Source organism: Spodoptera frugiperda, chromosome 19, assembly GCF_023101765.2.
Source record: "Spodoptera frugiperda isolate SF20-4 chromosome 19, AGI-APGP_CSIRO_Sfru_2.0, whole genome shotgun sequence".
Taxonomy (NCBI): domain Eukaryota; kingdom Metazoa; phylum Arthropoda; class Insecta; order Lepidoptera; family Noctuidae; genus Spodoptera; species Spodoptera frugiperda.
In genome coordinates, this window is record NC_064230.1 from 4,710,360 (window position 1) to 4,726,105 (window position 15,746).

General features: G+C 35.2%; 1 protein-coding gene across 1 annotated transcript in view; it reads right to left on the reverse strand.

Annotated features, from left to right (window-relative positions):
• LOC126911890 (uncharacterized) overlaps positions 1-15,746 on the reverse strand; it is a 122,078-nt gene that overhangs the window by 77,549 nt on the left and 28,783 nt on the right. The window lies entirely within an intron of this gene.

Sequence of the window (15,746 nt, forward strand, 5' to 3'; positions counted from 1 at the left end):
CAAACTAATTGCAGGTACTGACTAGGTCATGTCAGTTTAAAACATCCGTGGAACTTGTATATTTCATTATGAACATTGTGAGACATGGAACATTTAGTGAATTCATACATGTAGCTGCAATGACTGACACTATGAATTATAGTGATTATAAGATACATGAAACCGTGGCTACGTTTATAAGACGCGTACAAAATACCAGATGTTAACCTTTATATTTCACAAACTATGCATTTAGTTTCTTGACGGTTGTCTTCGATACAATTCTTACGTTTCGTTCCAATACTAGTAAATACCTCTTTATAAGACTACAAACTACTCGGTAGTTCTGAGTAAGTATTATTTCATCTTGTTTGTATGAATAAAGAGCCCATAGAGAAGAATCATTTAATAAATCAGAATACAATTCATACGACCAGCACCAAAGAAAAATGCGAGCCAATATTTAGGTACTCCAGTTGACGAGAACTAGCTTCTTGACGGTTGTCTTCGATACAATTTGTAAAGTTTCGTATTATTTAAATACATTTGAGTTACTTTGAGTAGCCGAGGGTATCATTAAAATATTGATTCGATTGCACTAAACATCGACACACACAGCTAGAACAAGCACACACCGCGTGCACTGAACTTGTTGGTAGAACATTGGTATATTGTATTGGTAAGTTAAAGAGGAATCAGATTTACATATTCTATGAAGAAACACCGCTATAAGTGGGGACATTGTGTTTAGTTCGTGAGAAATATTTAATTTGCACGTAGAGCGTGAAGGGGAGGGGGGGAGAATGTGAGGAAATTGTTGTTTGTATTGTGTCATTACGGGTAATGTTTATCCCAGCTGGCAATTAAAAGTATGTTTTTTTACTATTCATAGACTGCTCAACGAGTTTCTTGACGGTTGTACTCAACACAAGCCGCACAACAGTCATGAACAATCCAATACATGGAAGTTATTTAATGAACTTGTATCGGATCGTGAGACTCGGAATATTAACAAATATATTGATAGTTGTCTTTCGATACACATTGCTGTATTACATGAAATGTTGAGATATTACACATGGATATTCCGGAATGAGGACTTTAATGGCGTAGCTTACACCATCCGTCACAAGACATTGAAAACTGTTGTCTTCAATACAACGGTTTTACAATATTTCAATCATGAAATAAAGAAAACATTGTAAGTAGCAGTTTATGCCACGATGGAATATTTTAAGAACTTGCAATACTTCATCACAACATTAAGGACAATTGTGTTTCTTGATGGTTGTATTCGATACAACTTTAGACAATATTCGTATTATATGAACACGAAAGTAACGTATTATTTTGTGAGTGGCAGTTAACTACCAACTGTTTAGAAATACTGACACATTATGTAATTGTTATTAATTTTATATCATTTATTCTTAACTAACACCTCTGGTGCCTCAATGTAGTGCTTCCTTCTAAGACACGATGCATTATTTAGAAAATTCATTGGTTGTACAGTTATGATTGATCCAACAATAAATAACAAAGAGTATATTTGTCGGGAATAATCCCGATCCGATTAAACAAATATTGTTTTACTAATGAAGAAGTAAACTTGTCTGCTAGCTTCACGAACTAATGAGCTTTTTGACGGCTGTCTTCGATACAAGGTTGATCGAACATAATGGTACTAAGAGGTGACAGTTATTTCAAACACCTTCTTAACTTCAGTATTTTGAGAATTGGCACAATAAAGACTTTCCAACGTAATAGTTAAATAATCGAGGACAAGGGAGTTTCTTGACGGTTGTGTTCAATACAAATGTATGCTTGAATGTATTTACCCTTGTCTGTCAACGCTATAATGTTTTAGTTTTAATTCACTGCGGTTGTCTTATTGGACAAGCTGTGTCAAACTAGCTGATACTATCGTCTGAACAATGTTTCAAATACAATCGAGTTTCTTGACGGTTTTACTTCGGTACACACGGTCGGCGATAACGACAAACCGAAGGTTCAACAAATGTAGTTTCTTGACAATTGTCTTTGACAATACTTGGACAAATATATCGTATCTACAAGCTACATAGTCACAAACACTGATTGAGTAAACCTCATCGGACACCTTACGTGACGTAATGGAAACAATCTATGCAATGTTCAATATTTAATACATATTGATATATCACATTGAGTATTTAACAAACGCGAAGCCTTGGGACACAGGCCATGATATCTTATGAAGACTCATTAGATTTAAGACAATATAATTCACGCGACATATATCGACGCACACATTAGAACAAGCGCGGTTGTCACTAGCACATTGCTTGACTGTCTTCGACACAACTTTGTATATATTGTCTTCGATACAACTCTCTTACAATATTTCAAATGAGAGGAAAATATTTGTAAGTAGTAGTCTACAAGGTGACAGACTATACTATACTACTACCTTATCGGGAAAATTCATTGAATTTCCAAAATTTACTGTCCACTTACAACACAGACAAAGACAAAACGGAGAATGCTTTATAACTATACTCCTATTTGGATTAATGTTGCTGTACGTATATAATGGCAATACAAAACGTTTCTTGACCGTTGTCTTTAATACAACTTTGGAAATATTCGTATTATGTAAATACGTAGCAAGCATTTGTAGAAACACGCTTATGAGACTAAACACCACTTAGATATACTGACTAGGTGAGTCTCACTCGACATAATTAAACATTATCCACATAGAACGACAACTGTCGCCTTAAGTGAGGAAATCGTAGTTTATATAATTTTAAATGTTGACAATTGAAACATGGACTGTCCACGTAGAATACGAGAAACTGAATGTTTAACTGTTTTACTTCAGAATGATGAGGAAATAAATTGATATAGATGAAGACAATATATTTCACGCGACAAATATCGACGCACACAATTAGAACAAGTACGGTTGATGGTTTATCTATATTTAACACTTTAACTTTCGCCACTGGCGTCCTAAGTGGGGAACGTTTGTTTGTCTATAGCCCCCAATAACATGTAGAGACGTCCGTAGAAAACCATAATCAAGTAAGAACTTTGGCCCACCGTCTATACAAAGAGTTTCTTGATGGTTGTCTTCGATGCAACGCTTTTATAATATTATTATACCAAACATGAAAGAAATAGAAAATATTTGTATGTATAATAGCAGTGTATGAGGTGACAAACTGCATACTTGGAAATACTGATTGAGTAAACCTCATCGGACACCTTGTGTGTATCTTGTGACACTTTACAATGGCAATTGAAACATGAATACTTTAGTAACGTTCTGAATGTGGAAATACATAGTTATCCCACAGTGCTCACACATTTGTAGAATACAACATGATACTGCAGTTTGTACATGATAGTACTACAAGTACAGTTCAATCAATAGATGACCAATTAGACGATAACTTAATCGACGATTACCTATTGGATGACATTATTGCAACAAGTTTCTTGACGGTTGTCTTCGATACAACTCCAACTAGAGTTTAGTACAACGCTAATCACTAGACAATAGTGACTGGAGACGTGGAGAATGTGACGAGTATGGAGTAATATTGACACAAACAGTTGTAATATTTATACTGCAGTTTGTATTGTATATGACAATGCAACCTTCTGCGCCTAGTTCTGGCAGAACAAGTATCTTGCTGGTCGTCTTTGATAGAACTCTTCTACTGCATTTCTGTCAAGGAATTGAAATGCTATGTAACGATTATAATTATTCTAAAGATGGCCAATGTCCTCGCACGAATGAAAGCAATACTACATCACATTTATACGTCAATATAGTTTCTTGACAGTTGTTCTTCGACAGAACTTGATGTGTTCGACATTACTGTATAACAAGTCTCTTTATCCCAAGATACAATATAATTCACGCGACAAATATCGACGCACACAGTTAGAACAAGCGCGGTTGTCACTAGCACATTGCTTGACTGTCTTCGACACAACTTTGTATATGTTGTCTTCGATACAACTCTCTTACAATATTTCAAATGAGAGGAAAATATTTGTAACGGTTGTCTTCGATACAACGTTGACAGAACATATAGTACCTAGCTGTGTATGTGGCTACACACCACTGTGGAATACTGACTAGGTAAGTCTCATGTCTATGACGACTATGTCGCAAACATGACCAACTAATAAACATCGACACACACAACTAGAACAAGCACACACCCCGTGCACTGAACTTGCTGGTAGAACATTGGTATATTGTATTGGTAAGTTATTTACATTAACTATATTGGAAATTATGTTTAATTCGTGAGAAATATAAAATGGCCACGTAGAACGAGAAACAGTTGTAAGAAGAGAAATTATTGTTTTACATCTCCTCTTGAGGTCCCAGAATAAGACGATACCAGTATTCTTATGGAACACTGTTTGTATCACATTCATGAAAACAATATTGTCGCGTTTGACTGATGTATAATAAAGTTACAAATACGTTTCATGCAGATATCTTAGCAAGATGATGTTTTCAAACTGATTTAACTGCTAGACTGGACAACGAGTTTCTTGTCGGTTGTCTTCGATACAAATATATGCTTGAATGTCTTTACGACATGGAATATAACTCGTGATTATTGATTATTTAAATTTCAATATAAAATATTCCTGAGAAACATATTATTTGCGCACACAACGCAACAATACTAACCGCACTCTTAAACTGTGAAGAAATAGTTGTCAGTTTGTCTTCGTGCCACGAAGTTTAATTTTCCAAACAGTTTCTTGACGGTTGTCTTTTATACAACTTTAGAAAATATCCACATTATGTAAATACGAAGGAAACATGTAAGTAGCTGTCTATAGCAATACAAGCTCTATACATGGAAATACTGATTACGTACATCTCATTGGACACGTATAATGATAATGTAAGGGCGTGCTTCACAATATCTGAGCAACCACGAAACCAGACCGATAACCAACTTCATCATCATCATCATCAGCCTATAGCAGTCCACTGCTGGACATAGGCCTCCCCAATTGTTCGCCACTTTGCTCTATCACTCGCGACACCAACTTAGACAGAGATAATATTATTCACGCGACAAATATCGACGCACACAATTAGAACAAATGCGAAGCTTGTTTAATCAGATAGAGCACAAAATGATTGTTTTATTTGTTGTATTTCTTGGTCAGTCTGTTGTACAGACTAACTCGACTAAAGACAAGAGACTTACTCGACGGTTGTATTCCGATACACATCTTATACAACACTTTGATCATGAAATATGTAGGAATCTACAAGTAGCTGGACATGACTCCACAAACTACTTGGGAATACTAAGACACATCGGGCCACTGAGTGAGGAAATGTGCCCCAAACGTTTTCAATATTAATTCACATCATGTTTGTGATATAAAATAGAAATGTCACGAAGAATACTCCCAACATGTTAGAACAGTTAGTTCTCAATAGTTTCCAGACACGAGTTTCTTGACGGTTGTTCCTCGACAGAACTCATATACAATACTGGTAAGACAAATATCGACGCACACAGTTAGAACAAGCACGGCGGACGTTACGTTGTTAAATAACTTGAATAAGCGGGAAATTACAAATATTCTTGTAGTCTGAATATTCGTATTTGTATACATTGTCAAATCTAATGCACTTCAAGGATGTCATATATATCATAGAATTACAAATACAGAATTCTCGGTTGCTATGGTAACGAGTTTCTTGACGGTTGTCTTCGACACAAGTTTAGTTCTGAATAATAAATTAATGTTATACGATCACGATCTCTTTAATGGCGTTCCAAGTAGGGAAACGCTTGTTTATGAACACACTGATCCATAATATATGACCATGCCACCGTTTTACTTGAACTGGTATGAAACGAAACATTATTGCATACGAACTCTTTCATTTCATAGACTTTACAATAAGTTTCTTGACGGTTGTCTTCGATACAACGTTGACAGAACATATAGTACCTAGCTGTGTATGTGGCTACACACCACTGTGGAATACTGACTAGGTAAGTCTCATGTCTACACAAATGTAGGCAACATCTTTTGATCGTCTCATGATGACGCAGACATTATTCAAATAACGAAATTCGACACACACAGCTAGAACTAGCACACACCGCGTGCACTGAACTTGCTGGTAGAACATTGTACTAGACGTTGTACTGACACCAACACCAGTATCTACCTTACTACCGCACAGGACACGGGACTGACTCAACATTCAGTCAATAGCAACGCACACAACTAGAGAACTAGCAATATAATGCAATGAGCGCTACAACGTGGCATCACAATGAAGGCGATTCTAACTTGACGCCCGTCTTTAATACAACTTTACAATATTTGCAATACTCTGTAGACATATTACATAATTTAAATAGGAACAAAAGCAATAAATTTACTCTCTTCAACATCTAACATTATTCAAATTCATTCTGCAAGTTTCTTGACGGTTGTCTTTGATACAACTTTAATTCACGCATTAGTTAAATACGTGAAACATTATTTAGCAAATTCATATATTTTAAGTCAATAATGTGAATGTGTTAACAGACTCATTAAAACATTGAGCACAGATTAGAAAGACAGTGCAGTGAATGCACCATAATGTTCTAAGAGTCATTTTGAGTATATTTTGATTAGTGGAGTTTCTTGCTGGCTGTATTCGATACAACATTAGAAAATGTTCGTATTACATGAATACGAAGGAAACATTTGTTAGTAGTCCTTTATTAGACTACCAACTATTCGGATATAGGAACATAATTACCAACATGCCACATTAAACCTGTTAATATAACACATGACTTAAAACAGGCTTTACCATCAGAATTATTAGCGCGATACAACGCTTTTACAATATCATTATATCAAACATGAAAGAAGTAGAAAATATTTATAAGTGGCAGTTAACTACCAACTGTTTAGAAATACTGACACATTATGTAATTGTTATAGATTTCATTAATATGCACAAAATGACAAGGAAAGAAAAATTGATAGTATTGTTGTCTCTTTTTAATGGATATATAGAATTACCTTTAGTCTCTAGCGATGATTTACATAACAATACAATGAAGTTTCTTGATAGTTGTCTTCGATACAAATTTTTTACATTATTTCAATCATGAAATGAGGGATAATAAATAGTAGATAATTTAAAGAGTTTCTTAATGGTTGTCTTCGACACAATTCTTACGTTTTAAACATAAGTAAGAAATATTAAAGAGTACTTGTTTGTGAGACTACTAAACAGCACACCACTATCTTTAATCATTTAACTTCATAGAAAACTTAAGACTGTGAAGTTTACATGCGAATTAACACGGATAGAAAATCCCAACGAACAACAGTTGGGCTGAGAGCCCGCCAGGCATGATCACCCCGCCTGGTCGGAGGATCCTCTTTTTCTTAGGGAACTTTACTCACTGTTCCCGAAACCTGCTCTAAGTATAGATCGATTACAACAAGCACAGTTCATCACTAGTCGTTTCTTGACGGTTGTCTTTGATACTGTTTTGTAACACTTTTCGTAGTACGTAAACATGTAGAAAACGTTTGAAGAGAATTTTCAATAAACAGTATTGTACATTGTAACCTCCACGTTCTAAGTGGAACAATAGTTGTTTTAATTCTAAAATATGATGTTGATATCACAATCGAGTGATTAATCCTTACAAGCTGACTATACTTGTATCTTTGTCGAAGACATCGACAAAATTAAAATCGACGTCAGCTAGAACTAGCGGTAGACAGTTAATTGTCACATTACTTTAAATTACTGAGACAGTATGTTTACACAGATTGACAGAGGGAGATATAAATATTTTAAACGAGATCAACGTTTGTTAAATCTTTAGTAGATACTTCAAGATCGAGTTGTATATATCACCTTCATCAAAACATTAAGGACAATTGTGTTTCTTGATGGTTGTATTCGATACAACTTTAGACAATATTCGTATTATATGAACACGAAAGTAACATTTTGTTTTGTATTTTGTCGGCAATAATCCCGATTAAAGTCAAATATATTGCTTTACTAATGAAGAAGTAAACTTGTCTGCTAGCTTCACGAACTAATGAGTTTCTTGACGGTTGTCTTCGATACAACTTATACAGAATTTTAAGCTTACCAATATAATTTGGTTTAACCTGTCAGAACGCGTCCCAATCGGGAGGTAGTTCCAAAATAAGAGAATTGTTGCGCTGCGCATGCGACAAAACGGAGAATGTATGTTGACGACGATCAGATTCGATATAATGTTGCTGTACGTATATAATGGCAATACAAAACGTTTCTTGACGGTTGTCTTTGACAGAATCCTTTTTCATATTACACACAAGAAATATTGAGAGTTGGAACATAGATATTAAGTGTATAACGACCACTTTAGTATCGTTCTAAGTGGGGAAATTTTCGTTGTACCTATATCGTATCAAGACGTTCCTAGAAATGATGACCGATGTATCTCGTATGTCAAACGTTTTATCAGGACGGGCTTTGGAACCCAAGACATGAATATGGAAGAAACAATACAGACAATATAATTCATACGACATATACCGACACACACACAAGTCCGTATATAGTGAACATTTGCCATAGTAGCAGTCAGTAATATTGTCTTTGAGACATGGAACAATGCACAGGTTTTAATGGAAAAGAACCACGGAGTAATCCATTTTGTACATTTCAAATATTACATTAAGTTTCTTGACGGCTGTCTTTGATACAAGTTTGTCAAATAATTTCGTAAAATAATCTCATCGCACCTGATTGCGGCATTTAAAGTGAGACGTTTAATGATAGTTCCCTGCTGTGGACATCATTAAACTGATGTTTATACACACTGAACTATATGTAGATTTAGACATAGATAAAGACAATATAATTATATAAAGAGTTTCTTTGACTGCACGGTTGGTGCGGTGGCTGGGCAACTGGCTGCCGCGCAACGGGTAGCGGGTTCGATTCCCGCACGGAGCAACTCTTTGTGTGATCCACAAATTGTTGTTTCGGGTCTGGGTGTCATGTGTATGTGAACTTGTATGTTTGTAAACGCACCCGCGACACAGGAGGAAATCCTAATGTGGGGCAACGTTATCTTTAAAAAAAAAAAAAAAAACACGCGACAAATATCGACGCACACAATTAGAACAAGCACGAATCATCGGTTGTAATTTCTTCATAATTGCTCTTTAATACAACTTTTAGACGATATTTTGATTATTAAATATGTTAGAAATACATATGTGGCCTTCTCATTAACCCTTGGAGAACATTACAACACCACATTTCTAAGACAATGGAGTTTCTTGACAGTTGTACCGACGATAGAACTCAATGTAGACACGATGCTAAACGCTTTAAATACATTAAACTTACAATATTTAGTACATATCTCTATGTATTTTCAAACATTGTAAAGGATATCTTATGTAGAAACATCGTATTCTCTTTCTAAATCCATTTATATATTACTGAAAATTCTTCTTTCCAATACAAATAAAAAACAATTGACATGTCAATGACGTCAAACCCGAAATGACAAGGACAGAAACATTTTTTATTATCGTTGTCTCTTTCTAAATTACGCTTTAGTCCGTCGATACATTTGAACAATGCAAACAAAATGTGTTCCTGCTACATCTTACAACTTCATAGTCTACACAACTAGGCAAGACATGATGTAAAGGAGGAGAGCGGCAACCCCACACTGTAGATTATTTAAAGAGTTTCTTAATGGTTGTCTACAACACAATTCTTATGTCATTACTTCTGATAACATAGATGAAGACAATATAGCTCATTAGACAAATATCGACGCACACAGTTAGAACAAGCACGGCTGACGGTACATTGTTAAATAACTTTGAATAAGTGGGAAGTTACAAATATTCTTGTAGTCTGAATATTCGTATTTGTATACATTGCCAGGTTTCATGCACTTCAGTGAGATAATTATATAAAGATGTCACGAATGTATTTGTAGTTTCTTGATGGTTGTCTTCGATACAACGCTTTATTATATATCAATTACGCAACAAGAGGAGAAAATTACTTGAAAATACTGATTGAGTCAACCTCATCGGGCACCATATGTGATATGGGCCTCGTTGAACAAATTCATTGGAGTTCCAACGTTTGGGGAAACAGTTGTTTGTTCACAATATATTAATATTGGCATTTATTAATTGATTATGAATATCAATATGACGAACTGGACAAAATATTAAGTTTACAATATACCTATCAATATTGGCATTTATTAATTTAATATGAATATCGTTCCAATTTTAGTATATGTACTGCCGAAGCAAGTACATGAATATCAATATGACGAACTGGATGTAAAATGTAAACTATTACATAGATAAGACAATATAATTCACGCGACAAACATCGACGCACACAACTAGAACAAACTAGTCTGTCGCTACACTACTCAACGTTTCTTACTGGTTGTCTTCGCTACAACTTTAATAAATACAATATATTTATGTCGCACGTAATTACACAGGGCATATACTAATTGTAATCAGCAGTTTATGTAACTGCAAAGTATTTGTACATACTAAATTGATACATCAGCATTACCTGGAGATACTGAGTAAAGAACATTAAAACGGTGTTCGATGTCGCACAAGGAAGCTTGAAGCGAAGCGCTTCGTGCGTGTGGGTGGGATATCCACCATGAATCGGTGACGCCTCGCCAATTGAGCTTAAAGGAAAAATTACATTTACAATGAGTACGTTACGAGTTTCTTGATGTTTGTCTTTGATACAAGCGTGCCACATGTTAGATACGGACACTCCACGAGCGAGCACTTTAATGTCGTCCTTAGTGGGGAAATATTAGAGTTTGTTTTCGAGTGTATAGTGAACCGGAGCACAAACCACTATACAAACTACTAGAAACATTAATGAGGAGGTCTCATATCTGTTGAGACTCTGAAAGAGTATGTAAACCATACATCGATGATACTATCAATATTTAAATGTATATTTGTATATGTATTACATAACACATTAGTAATTATTACACGCGTATTTTTGTTCGTAATAGAAAAAATATTTGAAAACGACTGTAACATAGACATCGACTATTTAGAACATGAACACACACACACATACATAAGTTTCTTGACGGTTGTGTTCAATACAAGTTTGGTAAATATGTTATATCATGTAAATACGTAGGAAACATGTGTAAGTAGCTGTTTATGAGATTACGAGCTAAGTACTTGGACATACTGAGTAATAAACTCCACTTGAGTGAGACTTTGTCGATAGCAGTTGTTCAATAGAAACTATATAACTTTAGAATTATATAATCGTCGACGTATACCATCACTATACATGGCTTGAGGAGGAATTTGTTGAAAGTTTATTGTTATTTGTTTTTCGAAATTTGATGTTTCTTGACGGTTGTCTTCGATACAACGTTGACAGAACATATAGTACCTAGCTGTGTATGTGGCTACACACCACTGTGGAATACTGACTGGGTAAGTCTCATGTCTAGCTCTTCAAACGAAGAAGTAACCAGCATGTAACCATCCTTGGAACACCATGAAATGGCATAAGAAAATAAGTGACTCAGTCAGACTGAAGTCACAACATTCACGTAACAAATATCGACGCACACAATCAGAACAAACACAAAGCCCTGTAAGTAGCTGTTTATGAGATTACAAGCTACTTGGACATACTGATTTATAAACACCACATTTTGTGTGAGACTTTGTTGTCGGCAGTTCTTCAATAGAAACATCATATTTTGACGTATAGTATGGACATTTATAAAGACACAAACTACATACTTGGAAATACCGACTAGGTAAGGTGTCTTGTGATACATGGAACGTTTAACAAATCCATGGAGTATTGAGAAATCAAACATGGATATATCACACGCAAACAAGCGTCAGTTAGATAATATTTGAAATGTTTTAAACGCTACTGTTTTCATATACCATACAATATTGTGTCACAGTTTTATTATGTCGCAAGCATTAAATATCCATACATAATCATAACACAACTTTTAATAAGTGCGAGCATTGCAAGAGTTGATCATGAATTACTGAGTTTCTTGACGGTTGTCTTCGATACAAGGTTGATCGAACATAATGGAGAAGTGACAGTTAATTCAAACACCTTCTCATGTTACAAACTCAATATTTTGGAAATTACAAAAGTAAGATTAAACATTATTCAATTCTTGACGGTTGCTCTTTGATATAACATACTCGTATATTTTATCTTAATACATATTTCATATCACATGAAATACTGAAAAGGATATCATGCTTAGAACGACCGTAGAGCAGCATCCTCCTCCTCAGTCGTACATTCTTGACAGAATGCTCGTGGTTGACAATGATGCATTTTCCCTGGATATCGTAGCTCTCGCGATGTGCCTCCACTTGTTGCGGTCTTCACCCGTAGCCCTGGGCACGGGTTCCGCGTTATACCTCGCAGGACTGGGTCCCTGCTGAATCCATCTACACACTCCGGCCTACTGAAGTGTAAGATGCCCACCCCCGCGACATGGACGCGCCAGACAGGAATTGCCCAAGTGAAGAGTAGAGAAGGTGACTCTACTCCCCCCAGGGCCGAGTTAATGGGCGTGTGTGATCCCACACCCAAAGGCTTAACATTACCACTACTACAAATATAAATAAAAAAAACATTCAGTTGTTGTATCTTGTAAATACTAATTCTAGAATACATTTATGTACTCGCTATTACAGGGCATTTTGTCTGTAAGAAATATACATATTTTATTTAAAAGATACATCAACATTACACAGTTCTCTCCTCACTCGAACATATTTTACATAGTACAAAGTAAGTTTGTGTTAAAACTACTAGATTACAATTAGTACTATATTTTGCGAAAAGATCGACACAAACACTTTATTAAAAAATCATGACAAATATTTTTAAGAAGAAAACTTACTTTCCCATACATTTTGACGCATGTCACACAGAGACAAGACTAATTTCCATTGAGTTAGTGATACAAAAAACAAATGACATGTCAGTGACGTCATGCACAAAATGACAAGGACAGAAACATAGATGTTATTTTTGTCTCTTTTTAATGGAGATGTAGAATTACCTTTCGTCTCTAGCGATGATTTACATAGCAATACAATGAAGTTTCTTAATAGTTGTCCTTCGATACAACTCTTTCACAATATTTCAATCATGAAATGAGGGAAAATACAAGTAACCCTACAATGTAGATCATTTAATGAGTTTCTTAATGGTTGTCTTCAACACAATTCTTATGTCATTACGAATGTTGTAGCAAATATCGACGCGCACAGCGTCTCACCGGACGGTGAGTGTAGACGAAAACTTATTATACACCAGATACTTCTTGAAAACTCCATCCAAACTGAGATCTAAAATGATATAAACTATTTAATGAGTTTCTTGACGGTGTCCCCCTGAACCGACAGCGGCAGTCGATACAAGTAGAGGAATCGCAGTTGAAATATTTAACACGTAATGGTATACTTAAATCTCAAAATACGAACACCGCGAGAACAAGCTAGAAGCTTGTTTGATGTTTATGTTAAACGAGTTTTATTAGGATTTGTTTTGTCTGGGTTAACATTTGATTGAAGTACGAAGAAGTTTCTTGACGGTTGTCCTTCACAGAACTCTTTTACGACATTTCAGTCGTGAAATGTGTAGGAAATATTTATTTGTAGTGGACTGTGAGACATGGAATACAAATAGTACAGAAATATGTTCTGTATTACATTAAATGTTTACAAATTACACAATACATGGTTATACTGGACACCTGGAAGTAGTACTTTAATGGCGTGCTAATATATATCGTGTTCATATATTCACACAAAAAGCTATTAAGAACACTTTTAACTGTGTTAAATTGAAACGGGACGACAACACACTTCTTCATTGCCTAATCATAGATAAATACATAATAATTCATACGACATATATCGACGCACACAATTAGAACAAACACAACTGTCACTAGCACATTGCTTGGCGGTTGTCTTCGATACAACTTTGGAACGTTCTTAACAGGGAAACAGCTGTTTGTCAACAAGTTCATATTCAATAGAATATTTGTCGGGATTAATTCCGATTTGAGTAAAAATATATTGCTTCACTAATGAAGAAGTAAACTTGTCTGCTAGCTCACGAACTAATGAGTTTCTTGACGGTTGTCTTCGATACAAGGTTGACCGAACATAATGGTACTAAGAGGTGACAGTTATTTCAAATTATTATGCCAATATTTTGGACATTGTAAAAGCCTTGAAACTTCAGACCACATAGAACGACAACTGTCGCCTTAAGTGAGGAAATCGTAGTTTATATAATTTTAAATGTGTTAGTATTTATACTCCTGTATGGAGAAATACTACCGACTGCAGTATTTTGGAACTTTGATCATGCGAAAGCACGCGCAAAATATTTTTCTAGATATAGACACATACAGTAATAGAAAACATTTTTGGAAATGATTGCAATATCGCTATTGACTACTTAGTTCTTACATGGACATACGCAGATACATAAGTTTCTTGACAATTGTGCTCAATACGATACAACTCTCTAACAATATTGAGAGGAAATGAGAGGAAAATATTAGTGAGTAGTAGTCTACAAGGTGACAGACTACACACTTGGAAGTAGGTACTGATTGAGTACTTTATCGGGAAAATTAATTGAATTTCCAAAATTTATTGTCCACTTACAACACAGACAAAGACAAAACGGAGAATGCTTCATAACTATACTCCTATTTGGAATAATGTTGCTGTACGTATATAATGGCAATACAAAACGTTTCTTGACGGTTGTCTTTGACAGAGACCTTTTTCATATTACACACACGAAATATTGAGAGTTGAAACATAGATATTCTGTGTATAACGACCACTTTAGTATCGTTCTAAGTGGGGAAATTGTCGTTGTACCTATATCGCATCAAGACGTTCCTAGAAATGATGACCGATGTATCTCGTATGTCAAACGTTTTATCAGGACGGGCTTTGGAACCCAAGATATGAACATGGACGAAACAATACAGACAATATAATTCATACGACATATATCGACGCACACACAAGTCTGTATATTCAAACACTTTCTCATGTTATAAACTCTATATTTTGGAAATTGTATCAGTACAATTATGTACTAAACAATTGTTCCTATGCTCATGGTCTTGGAACATCAGACCATGACAATACACAAGAAATACATCCTGTTGTGATTCTTGCACTTCTTTGTACACTTTGAACATTTCAAAGATTATATTAAGTTTCTTGACGGTTGTCTTCGATACAACTTTGACAAATATTTTGTATTAAATAATATATTCAAAGTGAGACGCAGAATATTTCAAACACCTTCTCATGTTATAATATCAATATTTTGGAAATTGCAAAAGTAGGACTATATATTATTCAATGAGTTTCTTGACGGTTGTTCTTCGATGTAACATATATTTTATCTTAATACATGTTTCATATCACATGAAATACTGAAAAGGATATCTTGTGTAGAACGACCATAGAGCAGCATCCTCCTCCTCAGTCGTACATTCTTGACAGAATGCTCGTGGTTGACCATTGTCAACCACGAGCATTCTGTCATCATCATTATGCATTTCCCTGGATATCGTAGCTCTCGCGATGCACATCCACTTGTTGAAGTCTTCACCCGTAACCCT